The 20775-nt window shown below is 38.4% G+C and overlaps 1 protein-coding gene across 4 annotated transcripts in view; it reads left to right on the top strand.

Annotated features, from left to right (window-relative positions):
- LOC117195387 (teneurin-2-like) overlaps positions 1–20775 on the top strand; it is a 739625-nt gene that overhangs the window by 163464 nt on the left and 555386 nt on the right. The gene's annotated exons all lie outside the window — the stretch shown is intronic.

Raw genomic sequence — 20775 nt, 5'->3', positions numbered from 1 at the left:
TTTTTTTTCCAAATCCATCTCTGGGTATTCCTTTCCTGAGTTAGGGACATGAGAGCCCAGTTTTTCAGATGAGAAAAAGTTGTACCTTTGGTAAATGACTTATTCAAAATAACAGAGCTAGTAAGTAGAAAAGCCAGTCAAGTCTTTGTTCTCAATAGTAGGAGGTTCTATACTTTTAAAATTTAAATTCCGTAAATTTTATAAGTAATACTATACCTTATGTGTATGGTATTATACATATGTGGATTTCTCTCAACATTGAAAGATTATTTCTTCAGTCTCAGAAAGGTTGTCAGTGTTTCTCAGGCTCCCAGAGGTTCTGAGGTTTCTAAGCCCCTCTAAAAATAGTAATTAATAGTAATGCTGCTAATAACAACAGTTAAACATTGTAGATCACCTGATATTTCTCAGTCTCTGTGTTATCCTCAGTATATGCATTATTTCATTTAAACTTTACAGAGGAGACATTATTAGTAGTATTACCATTATCTTCCTTTTATAGATGAAGAAGCTGGAGCTTAGAGAGGTAAAAGGGAACTGCCTGAAGTCTCCCAGTTCCTGAGAGATGGAGACAGGACTCAAACACAGGAAGTTTGACTCCAAAGACAGGCTCTCCCAACATCACATTCCTACCTTCTCAAATTGAGCTTTGCTTTTTCTCAGCGGGCTGCATCTTTGACTTACCATTCCTTAAAAGGTTGTGCTAAAAATTACTGAGAACAGTATACTTGTTACTTTCACAACAGTAAAGAATAGGTCAAATTAAATTCTTTCACAGCAGGTTCTCTCTCTCTCTCTCTCTCTCTCTCTCTCTCTCTCTCTCTCTGTCTCTTGAATTAGTAATAGTATCTACCTCCAAAGGAACTGTGGCAAGCCTCTGTCCCACCCTTTCTCCCAGGCATCCAGCTCTTCTCCTATTTGTTCTATTTTAAGCTCCAACTAGAGTCCATCCTTAGTTAACCTTCCTGACAATTGGTTGTTCTCTCCTCGGTTCCGCCATAGGACTGATAACAGTGTAAAATACTGTTTTTCGGTTACATAGTCGGCTTCCTCATGAGATTGTGTACTGCTCTAAGTTGAGAACTCAGCTTGTTATATTCCCAGAGTCTTACACAATGCCTGGCACAATGCCTGGCACATGCCACATGGTGGCACTCACAGTGTCCATGCGTAAATGGTCTAAGGAAGTCTTCCTTTGAAATCCACATTGTCCTCTACCTTGCAAGTATATTTTTAAAAACAGAGCTCCCTGCACTTGATGTCCTCCCCTTCCCTTGATTTCAATTATTTACATCAGAATTACTTAATCATGTGGCAGATAATTAAGGAATACATTATTTATGTTAAATAAATTAACCCGACATCCCTTCTCCTCTCCTTCCCCTTGGCTGCCGAGCCTGGGTTTCAGTCATCTCACAAGGAGCGCTGACATCTTGCGGACCTGCGTGGCACACTGTCGTGGCTGTCTGGTCCTCCAGACGCTCTGACAAGCTCATCTCCCACCTTGTGCCCTCACTTTCCTTTCTCTGTCCTGTTGCTGCCATACCTAGGTTTTTAGCCCTGGAAACTCTGTGACCACGGGCAGCCCCCTAACCTGTGTGAGCCTCAGTTTCCTCATCTCTTATTGATGCACAGAGTTGTGGTAAAGATTTAATGAGGTCATGCCTTGGACCTTTTAGGAAATAAAATGTCCGCTTAAACAATTTTATGCTCCAAAATGCATTAGTATCCTATCATATATCTGTAGGAGACATCTGTATTCACCAGCAATAAATTGGAGTTACACATCTGTGGGATATTAGAGCTGGAAGCATTTTATCATAATAATCTATTCCAATTTCTCTTTCCACAGATGAGAAGATAGGCTCAGAATGCATAAGTTATTCTCCCAACATTTACTAAACTATTAATAGTAATGATGAACATTTATTAATAATAACTAACATTTAATGAGTCTTCGTCTATACCAGGCATCGTGCTAAGGCTTAACATAGTTTATTACGTTTGATGATCACAATAACGCCTTGGAAAAAGTATTACTATCCTCATTTGACTGATGAAGAAACTGAGGCAGAGAGTTTATGTAATATGCCCAAGGCCATGGAGGTAGTGTTAGGGATCAGGCCCAGGCTCATCTTGTATCTGGAGCCCAAGTTCTCGCTCATTGTTCTAAATTACTTCCCACAATGTCGTCAGTTAGGAGTAGGGCCCAGAGTGGGCACTGGAGCCTGACCTCTTGCTTCTAAGTCAGTGAATCTTTGTGATACTATTTCTTAGGCTACCAAATCCCCAGCTACACACCTCATATGTATATAGCCTATCCCAGCAAGAATGTCTCTTTGTTGCAGAAACAGCTGCACCAGATCTCTAATGACCATTTTTTTGTTTGTTTTTTTTTTGAATTTTATTTAATTTATTTTTTTATACAGCAGGTTCTTATTAGTTATCTATTTTCTAATGACCTCTTGATAGATCTTTATGGCTGGGCTCTCAATGTCAGCATCCATGCATCTATTTAGATGTCCTCTTTATGTCAGCATTTGTGCTTGTGGAGTTTTAGCATTGGTAAGAACATTCTCTCCTTTACCACCAAATGGCAAATGTGCTTTGAAATATCTGTAGGATTTTCACACCTAATGGATCCATCCAAGCACATTGGTCAGTAGCATACATTTAATCTCTAGACAATGGCTATTTCCTCTGATTTAGGTGGGCACTTACTTGTGTGGTGTATGACACTCAAGTGTACTGTCAGACCCCAAATAGAGATTTTTGATTTCAGATGTCGAATATGACTGTTGATTCTGGCTCAGCAGTGTTCCATTTTCTGTCCAGTGTTTACGTGGAAGCAGTTGAAGACTTCAGGGAATTTATGTAGCATGCTGGTACTCCAGTTCACACAAGGGAAGATGCTGTGCCCATATTTGCTGCATGGACTACGTGTTTTATTAAATCTGCCATGATATTTGAACATGCTGTGTTGCACAGAAGACAGTGTTTTCCCCAGAGGAGAGATCCTGTGCTTGATTGATGGGGCTGGTGACCACAGGTCAAGGTTGCTTGGTGTTATCGGCCATCTGTTATCTTGGCAAGTAGTTGACTGGAGGGCAATTAATGTGTTCGTAATTTCCCACTTGATCTGAGAATAAGGCTAAAAAGACATTGTCACCAGTGGGAGCTGCAGAGCAGAGCAGAGTAGCACCAGCAGTTTGTCTCCTGGCTTCCTGCTCAGAGTGGCATGGGCTGAAATCAGCCTTTCTTTCTGAGTCCCCCTCCCTGAAAGTCATTGAGAAGGCAGACCCCTTGTCATGCTGCTTAGAGAGAAAAGCCCAAAGCAGGTCTCATCAGCGGGATTATGTACACAGTTTTAAATCACTCCAAAAGGTCTTGATCATTATAAAACCTTTTTAAAGTAAGACAGCCAATTCTTCAGTTTTGCTAAAAAGCAGTGAAATCTCATCTCTCTTCATATGTTCATTTCTTGTTGCCCCATTTGGTTGAGAAGTCTGTGCTGAAATATAGGATTTTGATTAAGCCCTTAATATTCAAGGAGATATTTACCTATCGTTATGCTTGCTGTGTGGATGAGAACAGGAGTGATTGCTGTGGAACTTCTGCGGTTAACGGTCAAGTCACTTTCTTGTACCTTCCTCAATGCAAAATTGGCAACAAGTAAAACATTCCAGAGAAAGATCAGCTATAATATGTCCTTAGAGCCAACATGAAAGCCCAGGTGAGCCATACTGACTAACAGGAAATAAGATTTTAACATCCTAATGAATACATTAGTGTATGCTGCTGTTTATTGATCCACTGAGTTTAGGCAGCTCTTCCTTTTAAACTGAAACAAGGAATAAAAGCAGATGGAAAAGAAATTCTTAAACAGACTGTAAATGGATCAAGAAAAATAACATTTTCAAGCAGGGTATGCTTTAAAAAATAATATAGTCACCCAAAGAGATAGGAGGATTTGTCAAAAAGACTGTCATTGCTGAAGTTTAGTTTTTGTTTGGGAACTTCAGCTCCCTAGAAATGTAAGTCTAGCAGAGGACCAACATGTATAAGTTCAGTTTTCAGAAGATATATTATGAAGATAAATCCCCGTCTCTCTTTCCTCATGTTTTTTATCTTTAGCTGATAAATCATGGCTGAAGACACTCAAGCACATGTATAGACCTTATAACTAGTGATATTTGTGCAAGGAAATCAGGCCTAGCTCCAAAGATGGATTCTCTAGATTTTCTAATCTCAGAGATATGAAGGGACCAGGGGACTCTGGTGGGGTTCAGAAAGGAGGAGTCTAGCTGTTTTGACTATTGTGATAACACTGCTTTGCTTTTGATTAATAACAAGAAAATCATTCCCCAAAAGTACTACTTTCCTTATATTCCCCCAAATGTATTCAAATCCTTCTCTATGATAATTATTCCAAAAATCTCCTCTAATTTTTTTTGTTATTATAATAAGAAACTCAAAATAGAGTATTATTAAAAGAAGTCCAGGGTCTTCCCTGGTGGCACAGTGATTAAGAATCCACCCGCCAATGCAGGGGACATGGGTTCGATCCCTGGTCCAGGAAGATCCCACATGCCATGGAGCAACTAATCCCGTGTGCCACAACTACTGAGCCTGTGCTGTAGAGCCCGCGAGCCACAACTACTGAAGCCCGCACACCTAGAGCCTGTGCTCCGCAACAAGAGGAGCCACCGCAGTGAGAAGCCCGTGCACCACTACAAAGAGTAGCCCCTGCTCGCCGCAACTAGAGAAAGCCTGCACACAGCAACGAAGACCCAACGTAGCCAAAATAAAGAAAAAAAAAAGTCCATTCACTTTCCATGCCTATATATAAATAAAGGGGTGTAGATATGTTATTGGCTGAAAGTCCCATCTGAGCAATAAATGCACTTTACTGTTCTTTACCACATCAGAGTAGTGTTTACTGAGTTCCAAGATATTTATAAGTTATTGCTATCGATGGGCTGAAATATAATTGAGAAAGAAGGAAAGATAATCATCCAGTGATCAAAAACAAGTTGCTTTGTTTTTCTAATATTATTTGCCCAACTTCAGAGCAAATTTGCTGGTAGTGAATTCTTTTAGTTTCTTCATCTGATAATGTTTTGTTTTGTTTTGCTCTTCATTTCTGAAGGATATTTTCACTGGGTTCACAGTATTTTTTGTTCACATTTTCACTGGGTTCATAGTATTTTTTGTTCAGCTCTTTAAAAATGCTGTGACATTTCCTCTGGCCCCATGGTTTCTGAAAAGAAGTCTGCTATCATTCAAATCATTACTTAAACATAGGTAATTCAAGGTTTTTTTCTTTGTCTTTAGCAGTTTAATTATGTTTGGGGGCATTGATTTTTTTTTTTTTTTTTTTTTTTTTTGCCTGTTTGGGATTTGCTGAACTTCTTAAATCTGTAGGCTTATGTATTTCACCAGACTTGAAAAGTTTCTAGCCATTATTTCTTCAGATTTTCTTAGTACTGTCTCTGAGAGAAGAGAAAGAGTACAGTACAGAATAATAGACATTCTGTTATTGTCCACAAGTTCCTAAGACTGTTGTCTCTTTGTTGTTCAGATTGGATAATTTCTATTGTTCTGTCTTCAGATTCACTGAGTATTTTCTCCATTCTGCTAATGAGCCCCTCCAGTGAGTTTATAATTTCATTTATTGTAGCTTTTCAATTCATTAGTCTAATTAATTCTTTATATCATCTTTTTCTCTGAAGAGACTTTCTGTTTTTCCATTTGCTTTAAGTGTCTTTGCAACTGTTTGTTAAAGCGTTTTTATGCTTTTAAATTCTTTATCAAATAATTCTAACATTTTTCTTATCTGAGCATCAATATCTGTTAATTGTCTTTTCCCATACAAGTTGAGATTTTTCTGGTTCTTGGTATGTCTGGTAATTTTGTGTTAAGTCCTAGACATTTTGAATATTATGTTATGAAATTTTGAGTCTGTTGAATTTTAAGGAGAATGTTTATACTTTTGTTTGAGCAGTTTAGGTTCAAGTTGCAAGTTATAATGTGCCTTCTTTGGGCTGTGGCCTCAGTGTCAGTTCAGTGTTCAAATCCTTTGTGGTGCTGTTCAGATCTGTTCCACCTGTGTGCCACATGGTGACCACTGTGGGATCTGGGCAGTGATCTATTTGTTCAGCTCTCAAATTATTCAACATGCTGATTAGAATCAGATCCATGCAATTCATAAACAAGTCCACAGTATTATTATCCCAAACTTCTTCTCTTCAGTCTCCCCAGTATTTAACATTTCTCTTAAGTGCTCCGTTTCAGTTCTCCGTCCAGAATGTTGGGGCTTTGGTTGCCCAGTGCCCAGCCTTGCTGTGCACCACTGTGATTGTGTCTGCATCCAAGTCCAAGTTGCAAGAGGACAGAGAGAGAGAGTGAGCAAGCGAGAGAGAAATCTTCTCTTGGAACCATAGTTTCATAAAATAGAGAGGAAGGTGTTCCTCTCTCTCATTTCTAGCTCCTGCAGGCTCCCATTTCTGCCACTACTGCTGCTAACACAGGATTTCTTGGGGGCTCCAGCGTGAAGAAATGGAGAAACAGTAAAAGAAAAATGATCATTTCTGCCCTCTCTCTGAGTGTTTGGGAATTCTTTCCACTCTTCCAGCAAAATGAGAAGGAACTCTTTGCCTGTGCCCCAGTTACCACTTTGGGGTCTCAGATTACATTGAAATCGGTTAGGCTGAAAGAAACAAGAAGAAAAAATGTTACTAAGCTCACTGCCATTTCAGAGGTGTTAGGAATTCTTGTGTTCTTCCCCAATCTGCTCGCTGCTCTTTATTTTTCAGAGTCTTCACCTAGTTGCTCCTTGCATCTTGTCAGGTTTTATAGCTGGGTAGAGGTTATATAGCTGTATAGAGAATGTATACGGTGTGAAGGATGGGGTGGAGTGTGCTTACTCTACCTCATCTGGCCCTGGAGCCAGTTTGCTTAATGTTAAAAGTATTAGTAATGATCAGTCCAGTCTCACCTAGAACTTCTAAAATACTTTACAAAGTTCTTGGAATTTATAATGTTAGTGCCACTAATTCAGCTTTACTATAACTACCAAAAGAAAAGTCTACAACTTCACATTTGTGACTTTTTAAAATTAATAGGTTATTTTGAATGTTGTCCATTGAGTGTGTAGTAATCACAAAAGATTGTCTCTTCTCTAAGCCCACAAGTTGTCTTAAGTGAAAATTCACAGCTGCTACAGTAAGTACTTTTAGCAAAGAACTAAACTATGATTATGGTGTGTTATTTTTTTGTGTGTGAACTGACAAGTGTTACTTTTAAACAAAACTATAATATGCTATCCACTTAGTTAGAAAAAGGGGCGGGTAGTATCCTCTTTATCAAGATAGAGTCTCAACTCCCAATCAAAGCAAAAGAAATAAATCATTTCATAAAACAGTTTATTATTATTTAAATTCTACATAGGTGGATGTCCAATAAAATTTCAAGTTGCTCTGTTCTAGGGGATGCAGAGTACATTTGGGCCTCTGGGGACCATGGTCCACTTTAATAGATGTTTTAGGTAATATTTCTTCTTAAGAAGAAACTGAAGCAAAGAGTTTGGGGTATCCAAGATCTAAGTCATTACTGGCAGCCTTCTTATGTTTTCCTAAATGGAAAGGTAGATACAGTTAGAAATATGCTCCCTTATAATATTGCTTGCCTTTCCTGACACCTCTCTCCTCTTCTTACCCATTTCTATAAGGCCACGTTACCTTTTTTCTAAGCCAACAAGATGATAAGTGATTTCATTTTATTAAAGCTTTGGCGGAAGACTCTATTATGTCTCTTAAGATGGTGATTTGTTGAAGAACAGAAGGGCTGAAATGATAAAATCCAATAGTAGAATTTCGGGCATGTTAGCTGGCAAGAGAGAGAAATTCTACTTAAGAAGCATCCCATTCCTCTAAAATTAAACCACGTGTATACATGCTCATTTATAACCTTGTGTCCATCCTATGCCTCTTTGTTGTCTTTGAAACACATTGTTTTTAGCACTATGGCTCATAGAACTGGAAAAGGTCAATGGAATATAGCATCACCAAATGAAAGAGGAATTTAATTAACCATTTATTAATATATTAGTAAATGAGGGCAGCAGTTCCTTTAACAAACTGTGAATGGTAACTGTGGCTGTTCTTTTTTCCCCCAGTGACTTGGTACTTTTTGTTCTGTGATGGCAGTATTCTACTTCCAAAAGGGATGACTCAGTCTGTAAAACAATGTCTTCTTACTTGCAAAATAAGATTACTAATACTGAAAAATGGATCCCTGCACTTAGATGTTTGCTACTATCTCTTAGGTTTCCAAGTGACAAAAAGTATTTTGTGTTACCCATGAAATAATAATACAAAGAGCTAAAATTCATCAAGTCCTTATATGTGCCAAGCATTGTATAAAACACCACATGCATTAACTAATCACAATTTTGCCACCCAACCTATGTGGGCAGATGCTGTTTTTATTCATATTTTATAGATATATTAAACTGACAAGAGAGGTGAAGTAAATTTCTCAGGATAATTCAGATAACAAGTGGCAGAGTTGGCATTTAAACCCAGCTTTGTGTAACATCCAGGACAATGTCTTATCTGTTCTGCTGTCAATAAATAGGAAACAGCGTTTCTTAAAAGTGTTATTGAACTCAAAGACCAGTAGGTGTTAGTGTGCTAATTAGTAAATATATATTTTAAGAAGGCACACTTAAACAGTCTCTTTGGTAACATTTTCACAGTGAGTGTGAAAGAAGTGCATATTTTTAAAAATTTATACTCTGGGAAAGCATTCTGAAATACAGTGTTTGGAAAAGTTTACATTGAAAGGCAATTTCATTGCCAGAAACAATGTGTGTCACATTAAAAAAAACAAAAACAGCAACAACAAGAGTCATGTCTGAGCAGTTAAAAATTTGGAAATGGCATTTTCAAACCTATTTTAAAACCCTCGAAATAGTATTTTTACTTTTATTATTTTTTATATAAATTTATTATTTATTTATTTATTTTTGGCTTAGTTGGGTCTTTGTTGCTGCACGCGGGCTTTCTCTAGTTGTGATGAGCAGGGGCCACTGTTCATTGCGGTGCGTGGACATCTCATTGCAGTGGCCTCTCCTGTTGTGGAGCATGGGCTCTAGGCATGTGGGCTCAGTAGTTGTGGCACACGGGCTTTGTTGCTCCGTGGCATGTGGGATCTTCCCGGACGAGAGCTTGAACCTGTGTCCCCTGCATTGGCAGGCGGATTTCCAACTACTGTGCCACCAGGGAAGTCCCTAAATAGTATTTTTAAGCTGGAGTTTTAACTAATCTTTTACATTATAATAAAAATAACACTTTATGACTAGTTTGCAAGAATAGCTGAATGACATTAAAGAAGATTGAAATTTATGAGCTACATTTAAGCCAAAAAAATACCCTTAACATAATTGGTGGATAAGATTGAAAAATGAATATCATGATTTAGTAAGCAATGTCAGTGATTTGTGAGGTTTGCTTTTTATCAATGACAATGATTAAGAACACATGTTAGGAAAAAAATCAAACTGAACTTGAAATCAGACCTGTGAATCATTATAACACAAAGTACATATTCAATCACTTTGCCCTCACTAAAAATATATTTAAAAACATGATGATGGGCTTCCCTGGTGGCACAGTGGTTGAGAGTCTGCCTGCCGATGCAGGGGACACGCGTTTGTGCCCCGGTCTGGGAAGATCCCATATGCCACGGAGCGTGAGCCTGCGTGTCCAGAGCCTGTGCTCCACAATGGGAGAGGCCACAATAGTGACAGGCCCGCGTACCGCAAAAAAAAAAAAAAAAAGCCAAACAAAAAAACCCATCATGATGATGATGATATTCTTATACTTCTAGACTCAAATACAGGAACAAACAACAAATAGTATAGATATTGGAGTCAATCCACAATGTATACCTTTGTTTTCCTAACGTCATATATAACCATTTCCTCATTCTTTTTTTTTTTTAAAGAGTTTTTTTTCTTCTTTATATGGACCATTTTTAAAGTCTCTATTGAATTTTGTTACATTATTGCCTCTGTTTTACGGGGTTTTTTTGGTTTTCTTTTTTTTTTGGCCGTGAAGCATGTGGGATCCCAGCCCACCAACCGGAGATCGAACTCACATCCCCTGCACAGGAAGGCAAAGTCCCAACCATTGCACCGCCAGGGAAGTCCCCACTTCCTCATTTTTAATCTTCTAATCAAACATAAGAGCAATAAACTGCCTAGCTATCAAAATAATACTAATCTATGCAACATAGATAACTATTATTAATATATTTTAGGAAGTACGTAATGTTTTGGACCATTAATAAATAATATAACATTTCATGCTTATCTCACCCTTTTCTGTTTTTCATGTGTATATCATTTGGTGCAGTTTTAAATACATATAATGCGCATTTGAATAAGAATTTGTTGGATTCATGCTCAACAAATTTCTTTTGGGAAGACTGCTCAATTTAAAAGCTTGGGAGGCCAATGGAATGAGTTTTCTGTTCATGGGCAGCAGTATAGGATGGTGGTGTAGAGCATAGCTTTCAGAGTCAGACAGCTCTGTGTTTGAAGATCAAGCCAGCTCTATGTTTGCCAGTTACTTCCATTCTCTGAATGCCAGTTTCTGTTTCTGTAAAATGGAGATAAAATTACTTACTTCAGGCTATTACAATGAGAGGTATATTATATAAAACACAGAGCACAGTGTTCATACCTAATAAGAGTACAGTACTTTTTAATTTTTTTTAAGGTAACATCATAGCTTGCATAGAATATATGGGAAGGTGACAACATATGTTTTAGACCTATTTGTTCTGAGCAGATAAGAATTTATCTTTATACATGACGAAAAATGATAACACCAGCATTGCTTATAATTGTATGAAAAATGGAAACTGAGTCTCATAGTTGAAAAGAGTGTATAATTAAATTGTATTTTATTCATTCAGGTAGATGGTATATGAAATGGAAACAAATGTACTAACATGGATAAATCACAAAAATGCAATTTGGAGACTTTTTTTAAAAAGAACAAGTTGTAGAATTTAAAAAACCAAGTTGTACAATATAACAATACATAAAAAAATTTGGAAACATGACAAACAATGTTGTTTACAGATAGGTGCATGTAGAATGAAGATATAAAGAAATGCTTGGGAATGATAGGTACCGAATTCTGGGGAATGGTGGTTACCTCTTAGTGTGTGAAAAAGGAATGAACTTCAACAGCATTTGTAAGGTTTTAATCCTCAGTCTTGGTGAGAGAAACATGGAAGTTCATTATGTTTCCCCTTTTACCTTTTTGTTTCCATATTTTTCCCTATTTAAAAAAAAGTCAAAGACAAAAATATTTGTCTATGCAAAAAATAATGAATGGCCAACGATTTGAGACTGCTGTCTTAAAAGAGAGGGAGGGAGAAAGGAAAAATATTTTGAGTAAAAATAATTTGCTTGACATTTTCCTTCGAAAAGCATTTTGAACAAGCAAGCCAAAAAAAAAAAAAAAAAAAAGTGGAAGGGGGCACATCTGGTTAAGGGGCTGGGATTGAATGTTTAATTATTCCATTTTTGACACAAGGACATGTTTTAACATCTTGAAAAACCAGGTAACTTTCCTTATGTGAAGCCTGAGCAAGAAAAGGAAAAGCGTTGTTAGTCTCTATACCTTTCTTCTTTTTATTTTAATAAGAAATGGTATCATCGTAGGCAGACAATTTGATGTCATATTTTTCTATGATATTTTCACAGTGTGCACTAGGGCGCCTGTACTCTGCACTATATGACATGCAGGAATTTCTTTTTTTCTCCTTCACATCAGAGCCTCAAAAACAAGCTCCTCGGCATCAGGCACAAAGACTATCAATAAACATTCCATCTTTTCATTTTCTCCCTTGTTATTTAATAAAGAAAAGGCAGAGACATGATTTTTGACTGTCCAACAGCAGTCATTTTCAGAATGATTTCTCTTCTCATGGGTCTTTGATGACCAAGAGTTCTCCCACCTCCAGCCTCTCTGCTTGACCTCTGGGGATGGGCAAGAAGCCTCACTAGGGAATGCAATTGAGAAACTTGCCTAGCACAGTCATTGGCCTCCCTTCTGATCAGACTGCCTGCGACTTGGAGGAATATCTGGCACCTGTGTGTGTCCTTGCCCTGGCTTCACGCATTTGTGTTCCCTCCATGGCTTTGCTATCAGTGGGAGTGGCTTGCTGACATACCTGGCAAAATGCAGGCCACTCCTGTTAGCATATCAGCAATGCAGCCCAGGTTGCTAGGGAGCTGCCCTCTGAGCATCCCTTGATCTATTTTTAAATTCCCATGCTTGTTTCCTCTCTGAAAGGAAGCAAAGAATAATATGGCTTGGCTTTCTCCTCTTTTAAGAAACAAAGTAACCAACAAGGCTAGGACCTGTTGTGAAGTTAAAAAGCGTTTGCTAATTAAGCTTCAGAATGTTATGGTATTTGTGCCCATCTAGTTTCTGCTTAATTAATTTCCAGATAAGGCAGCATCTCAGAAGAGGTAGAAGCCAGTGTCTAAAAGAAGTGTAGGTGAAATTTGCTGGTCTTTTTTTTTTTTTTTTTTTAATCCGTTATGAAGCTCTTGAAGCACTATTCTTCCAAGTGTTTAACGATAACCCATTGTGGGGCACCCAGGATCCGCCCCCCCCATGGGTAATAAATGAGGAATTTGGAGGGCTATTGAACAGTGAGTTTTCACAGCTGATACACAGAAAAGTATTTAGCACAGGTGTTTTGGTAACTGTGAAATACTGAGGAAATTCAGTCTTCTGTGACACTTAGATTCACTGTCTTGTGTGGGATGGAGTCTTATGGAACTTGCAAAATATCTGTAATATAAATAAAAGAAGAAGAAGGACAAAATTAGCTTTTCACAGAACTCCAGAAATTGTTCCTTGTATGGAAAAGTCTTCCGTTTTGGCCATTGGTAACTAGCAGTTTTCTTAGTATTTTTTTTCCATGTTAAAATGAATCCAATTTCAAATGTTGTTAGTGAATTTTTAAAAGGATGTGTTATATGCATGCAGGTGTGGAGAAATCTGGTGGAATAACAAGTGTGCTAGTCTCCATGTGTCAGGATATTTTTTTTGAGCCTTTAAGAAAAGATTTTTTTTCTCCTTCTCCATGGCCGATTTCAGCCCTCAACAGCAGCTAATCAACAAGGTTAGGAGCTGTTCGCTTTTCAAATTACAAAGCTAGAAGCAAGTTACACTTTCTGGAATCCATAGTAATATTCCAGGGCTACCATTTGGGAAGTCGTGAGCTTGGATATCGTGGTTTTTCTCTGTACATCAGTGAGGGGTTCAGTTAGTCTGAACTTTGAGGGAACAGTCTATATAAATTTCCATGAAATTTCTTGTCTTCTCTTTTACAATTTATCATCTTCGGTCTGATGTAGTTTTACCAGATGAGATATTGTTTAAAAAAAAAAAAATGCATCTGTAGGAAAGTTTTTATAGAAACCACTAGAATTACAGTGGAATTTCTTCATTTAAAACACGCAGTTTAATTCCTAACATCTGTCAATAACTTTCTGGGGACGAATCGTTTTTCTATATTCTTCATTGTCTTTAATATTCATAGAAACCCTATAAACGAGATGCTATTGTTATTCTCATTTTTATAGCTGAAACAACTCCGGTTTCCTGAGAGGAAGTTATTTGCTTTAGGTCATTCAAACACAGGGCTGTCAGATCACAGAAACTATATACACTTTCCTACTATCCCGTGTGATCTCACTTCTTTGGACAAATAGTACACATGATGGATGTTAACTGAAATTTCTGAAACAGTTTCTCAACTAACAAATTCAAGGCATCTACCAAGATGCACTCCGCAAAGGTTGCACGTGGGTTGGATCACTCTTCAGACATTAGCCAAGGAGAGGCAGTTTGGCCATGGGGATCAGCAAAATATGGGTTTTAATCCTGGCCCCTCTACTGACTATCTGAACTTGGGCAAGTTATCAAAGCTCCATTTCCATCTGTAAAATGTTGATAATAGTATCTCCTCCTTTGGTGGTTATGAGGATTAAATGAGATGCTATAGGTGAAAAACTTAATAAATAAATGGTAGCTAAAAATTAAGACTTACACTGTCAAAGTGTAACTTGGAAACTGTAATCACAAATTACCTTAGGACTTAAGGAGTCTCTATCTTACTCTTCCAAGTTGAAGCATAAATGCTTAGTGTGAAGCTCTGAGCACCAAGGCCCACATCCATATTTTCAGTAACTTGTGTAAGAGCATAGCTCCAGTCTTAGAGGGAAGAAACCAGAAGGGCAGGACATGTAATTACCACAGAAACTGTCAGGAAGATCTTGAAGTGTGCCCTCCTTTGTTCACATCTTCATTGTTGTGGTGGGTGATGATGTTCTTGGAGAGATAAGAATTGTTCCTTGTTTCCATTTTTTTAATGGCTCTGAAATCTTTTGATATAAAATGCAACATCACTGGCGAGAGACTGATTTTCATGTTTTTTGGGTTTGTTTTGTTTTTTTACTATTCTGACATGGCCTGGAAACCAAAGAGTGTTTGACATTCTGAAATCTCATCCTGATGACTTGCCATTTGTGGAAGAGGAAATGCAGAAAAACATTGCATCTCCCCAGCTAAAGGTGATCTTCTTGTTCTGCTCTTTGGGTGCAGACCTATCAAGTATTATCCCTCATCTGGAATGGGGCAGACATTCCAGCGTTACTGCTGCAAAGACGAACTAAGAAGGAGCTAGAATCTCTGGGGATTGCTTATGTTCTTTCATTTACTGAGGACCTAACCACATCCTCAAAATAGTACACAGTGCTATGTCCTGTGTAGCAAATACTGCTATTACTGAGCATACAGACACCAACTGGTTGTACCCCTGGCTCACTTGCATGAAAAATCAGGCAGGTAAACAAGACAATGAGTGTCCTAATTGTTCTCTAAGAATATTGCTGAGGGAGGTAGGGGAAGCTGGGGTGGATTTTTTCAGGAAATGCCAGTTATTCACTCCCTTTTCCCCGTTGGCTTCCAAACCAGTTGAGAAGTAAATCTAGGAATTGAGATAGCAAGAAAATTGTCAACTTCATTACAGTAGAGCTGGATTGGAGAGTGTGACTTAGACTGGGGGGACAACAGGGGTTTCTCCCAGCCCCCAGCCCCGCTTGCCTGCCCAAATGAACTCATTATCGCCCTGGTCTGTGGCAGAGGACCCAGACCACAGCCGGCTGGGGCAGCACTCCCCAGGCTGGCTCATCTGGCAGAGAAGGATATAGGTGTGGGCAGTAGGTGAGTAGCTTCAGAGAGAGCCACAGAGTTGAGACCCTCTACCTCCCCTGAACATAAGTGAGAAATGGGGTAGGAAAAATGGGTGTGTACTTACTCTACCCAGCAGGCCAAAAGACATTATGTCCTGGCTCACGAAGGAAACGTGTTTCGAGGGAACAATCTGTTCCCCTTACAATGCTTCTTTGAGCTGAATCATGCAGGACCAAAAGGAGCCTGCAGAAGAACAAAGGGAAACGTGTTCCAGACAGATGACACAGCACATGCAAAGACAGAGATAGAAGGGCCTGGTGTGAGATCCAGGTGAATAAAGAGAGGAAAATAGAAGTACTGTGCATTTATGTTTACAGCTCCCAATGTACTGCACTATCAATATTTCCTTTTGATCTTCATGATAATGCTGAGAGAGAAAATTCTGATAGCATTTGATATTCTTAGTTTATATGGCATCTGTGATTGAATGAGCTAAGTTATATAAAGCACTCCACAGTGTCTAAAGGGCAATTGGTAAGTATTAGCTATTATTAGTTACCACTATAATCCTATCAGTTACTATTACTGTGGTTGTTATTGTTATTATTGCTCTTGTTACTGCCAAGGTCCCACAGCTAGGAAGTACCATTATGAGTGACATAGCTAGTATGTGGTATAGCTAGTGAATCTTGTAGCAAGTAAGTGGTAGAACTGGGACTCAGTAACATGGTGTCTAGTAGAGTCCAGGGACTTAATAAGAGCTCTAAAGAGCTGTGCAAATCTGTGAGTTTGCCCTGTTACATGAACAAGTTAGCCTGTGACTATTTCATGGGCCCTGGCTCACAAGACTCGTGGCTCAGAACAAAATAACTTTATGACTTGTGGGACAGCAGGAGGCAAGGGCTTCATGCTCTCATTTCTTCTTCTTGACCCCAAGTCCCATAAGGGTGATGTGGGATGGCTTAGGGGAGATGTCACCCACAGTGTGCTTGCGCCACAGCTGAGAAATCCAAAGCTTCGAAATCCCCCAATTTTATGAAGAGTTGAAACTTCCTAACCTTTACCTGGAGGGGAGATATTATCTTTATTATCCTGGTCAGGAAGCATATCTGCCCTCTGCCCCCTGAGGAAGATAGGATCTCTATCTTCTAATGCTGTTTGCTACACAGATATCTTTGAAAACTATAGTCTAGAAAAAGAATGGATATAAAATGTGCAGAAACAGGGAATAGTCTCTCAACAAGCATGTTGACAGAAAGTCACTCTCTGATTTTTGGGATTAGCCATTTGGTTAATCTAACAGTACCCAGAGAAAGCTAAATTGATGCATATAACAGAGAAGTTTACAGATAAGCTTGGTAAACAGATTTCATTCACTGGAAACTTCCTTACAACTCTTCGCTTAAGGGACTGGCAGAAGAGAAGAGAAATTTGCCAGGAAGAAATCCAGCAGAGTGTCAGATCCCTCAGACCATGGATTGCTCAGGAACCCATAGGAACCAGAGCCCTTCCAGTGCTTGGAAGGAAGCATCATCACCTTGAGCATCGTGTGCTCCAGAAAGTAAGGATGGAGAAGTGTATATTACAAAATGGAGACATGGTCTAAAAGTGAAAAACAGTGACTGACTACAGAGGAGCAGAAGTGAGGTCATATATTCCTTTGGACAGAAGCATAAGTTCAAGCACTGAATTCTCTCTCTCTTTCCCCAAGATGCCTGGGTATATATTTTAATGAATTATTTACCTTTTAGAAATACCTGTTTCTGGTTCCTAGCCCTAAACTTTCTCATTCAGTATGATCTGAGGAATCTCTTTTGAAAACTCTCCCCAGGTGATGAATGGACAGCAAGGACTGGGGACTGTTCATTTTGGATACATTTTAATATTTGGCTTCATGTGCAGCTAAGTGATTTTAAATAATTGTTATAGCAGCTTATAATTTAAGAATTGTCTTTTGTGAAAAACAAAAATCAAAAACTCTCCCAGACAAAGTAAGGAGAATTAAGTAATAATCTCTTAAATCTTGTCTTATATTTGGAATTAAGATGTGTGGTTTCATTAAGTATCTACTCTTGGAAACTCTAATGCTTCCCCATAAGAAAATAGGTTATGGTAATAAAGATGCTATGCTAGATAGTAGACTTGGGGTTTTTCAAGTTTGCTTTAGAGAAATCAGGCCTCCGAAATATACTCAAGAAGGGAGATTCATGTTAGCTTTTCTCATTTGTGGTGCCATTCTAATGCACAACTTCATAATTCATCTTGAATCTGTCAATTCCATCATCTAATCTCTAATCAAAAATAGGTGCTAGGTGACTCTAGTTCACATGCTAATGTGACTTTCTGTTTTTCTGACATTATCATACAATGTCAAGACTCTTCCCAACTCTCTTTAACCATTCAGTTTTTCCAAAGAGCAGGCCTGTCAGCTGGAGACAGTAAAACTGGCTTCACGTTTTCCACACTTACAGATCAAATGCAGTCACGGTGGCTCCAAGACAACTGACTTTGCATAAGTACCTCCAGTTTCACATTGATCTACATAGAGGATCTTTTCATCTGCCCCCAATATGAATATTAATATTCAATGAACAGACCAAACTGTGTCTGGTCCCAGGAAGGAGCACTCAGCGGCACATTTCAGGGCATTATGAAAGAAAACTGAGTTTTTTGTAGTTATATTGGTATTGTTCATTACCTGTTTTGTTAGGAAATTTCCGCCTCATGTACTGGAGTTGTTTTGTTATGTGCTAGTTGCTCTAACTAGGATTTCTAAAAAAAAAAAAAAAAAAAAGTTGGAACAGTTAAACTTTATTTGCAAGTGGGAGTGAGACTGAAATTTTTGGGAGAGGGATAATCTATATTTAATATTAGATTGTTTTTATTTAACAAATAGTAATTGAATGCCTCTTAGGGCAACACAGTAATTGGCACTAAGAAATCCACAAAATAATCCCGTCATTTGTAGTTTGAACACCTCTTGGATGCTTATTGTCTTATTTTGTTAAGATGGAGAAAGTATAGTGTTTTTTTTTTTCAAGGAGATTATATAATTTGAGGGTGGGGGGTTGAAGGAGTGGGGTAACATAAATAATAAATTAGCTAATAGGCTACAAATTAAAATGTAATCTCTTAGCAATAAGAGATTATATAAAATAAAGCATGGATACAGAATTTATTTTGACGGATAATTCACAAAGACCCAATCAATCATGATGAGTGGAACCAAATTATGAGCTTAAGATACATAAGGTAGTAGAGTGAAAATGGCGTCTCTTTAAGGTAATACAATTCGATTTGGCAAAAAATTTCCTAAGCAGTTTTACTTTAACTTTTAAAGGGCCTTTGCGCTTTCGCTTTTTAAGAGGAAAGAATGCTTCCTCCTCAAAGCTGAATTCAGCTGCTCATTAGCAGTTCTATTGATGGGATCCCTAAGATGAACTGTCACCTTCTTCTGTCACAGGTATGGTAAAGGCCAGAAGGAGTGGGGAGTGTCTGTGATTTTGAGGCAAGCTCAGTATCTATAGTTCATCTCGGCATCTAAAGAGAATGTGGGCTAAAACCAGGAGAACTGGGTTTTCCAAAGGTGATTAAAAATTCAAAATCAGGGTAAATTGTTTTTTAAACTATCAAACTTTACTCTGGATTCATAGGTAACCACAAATGTTCTTTAAACACCTGTTTAAAGAAAAGAACCAGAGAAACAGAAGAAAACATTATCTTTTGTGTGTAGTTATCTGTTTCTGTGTAGCATTACCCCCAAAACTTTACACATTAAAACTACAAGCATATAACACCTTAAAATTCTGTGGGTCAAGAATCCAGGCACATTTAGCTTGTCCTCGGGTTACAGTCTCTCACTAGGCTGCAATCAAGGCTACAGTCATCCCAAGCCTTGACTTTGGCAGGATTCATTTTCAAGTTTACTCACCATGTGGACCTCTTCATAGGGCTCTTCACAACTTCAGAAGTTTCCTTCCAAGAGAGAAAAAGATTGGGGTGAGGATGGGGGGTTAGTGGGGCGGGGGGAGAGAGAGAACACAGTCTTTGTACCATAATGTCAGAAGTTTCATCCTATCACTTTCAATTTATCCTAATTCAGCTTACTCTGTTTATTAGAAGTGAATGACGAGGCACAGCCCATGCTCAAAGAGAGGGAATTAAAGAGAGGGATTTACCCAGGGCATGAATACCAAGAGGGTGGATCCTCAGGAGCCGTTTCAGAGGCTGCCTTCCATATATAGAAATAATCTAATCCAGTCTCTCATTTTACAGCCAAGAAAACTGAGGCGCAAAGTGGTTAATCACTTGTTAGTGTTGCATAGCCTGTGGCTATTGTTGCAAGAGCCTAGGTATCCTGACATAGTCCCAAACTCTCTGATAAGAGAAGGGCAAGAATGGACGGGGTGGAACCGTAGAAGCTATTATCTTCTGCAATAGTGGTTTTCAAACTGTTGTTCACAGAATAAAGTGGGTGGGCTTCAGATGACTCATCTGGCTCTTCCAACAGTATAAACTGTATTTCAGTTAGTTTTACATATTGGTCTTTCTTTGAATGAAGTAGTTGTGCTGGTCAAAATATCTTGACAGTAATTGTTCTTCATGAATTTTATTTGATAAAGTTTTTCGGGTTTAATTCTGGAGCTGATCGCACTTGTGCATCTTTTTCTGACCCTTATATCCTTTTATCTAGAAATTATTTTTATTACTTACAAGTAGATAAAGGTTTTTAATAATTAGTTTTTTTGTAAGACTCAGTATGTTGGAAACTGTCAGTTTTTAATCCTTTTATCAATCACTTAATTAAGCCAATTCAAAGTATACCTTCTTGGAATTGTTCTCTCACATCATATTACAATGAATAGAATGGTGAGACTTCTTGGGACCAGTGATATTATATCTTTGAATAAACTTTTGCCATCTAGTAAAAAAGATAGGTACACATCTATCTGAGGACCTATTACATGTAACTAGATCTTTCATATATTTCTGTCAAAATCATTTTATATCCCACCACATACGTTCACTAAAATAGCTGCAAACCTCAGGAAGACACACACAGAGAAAACCCTTCATGCGAGGTTTATTTATTCTTTTGCCAAATTTCTGAAACTTTTGCTTTTTTAATGTATCACCTCAGCAATCTGTTTTTCAACCTGCTCTTTTCACTTAAAATTTTATAAACCCTGTTAAATTCTCTAAAAACACATTTTAGATCACTTTCACCCCTCATTGTTGTTTAGAATGTTTCCAACTTTAAAAATTTATTACAAATATCACTGTGGGGGGCTTCCCTGGTGGCGCAGTGGTTGAGAGTCTGCCTGCCGATGCAGGGGACACGGTTCGTGCCCCGGTCCGGGAAGATCCCACATGCCGCAGAGCGGCTAGGCCTGTGAGCCATGACCACTGAGCCTGCACGTCTGGAGCCTGTGCTTCACAACGGGAGAGGCCACAGCAGTGAGAGGCCTGCGTACTGCAAAAAATA

Source organism: Orcinus orca, chromosome 3 (genome assembly GCF_937001465.1).
Source record: "Orcinus orca chromosome 3, mOrcOrc1.1, whole genome shotgun sequence".
Taxonomy (NCBI): domain Eukaryota; kingdom Metazoa; phylum Chordata; class Mammalia; order Artiodactyla; family Delphinidae; genus Orcinus; species Orcinus orca.
The sequence above is the reverse complement of the archived record's forward strand: the minus strand, read 5'-3'. Positions and strand labels throughout refer to the sequence as shown.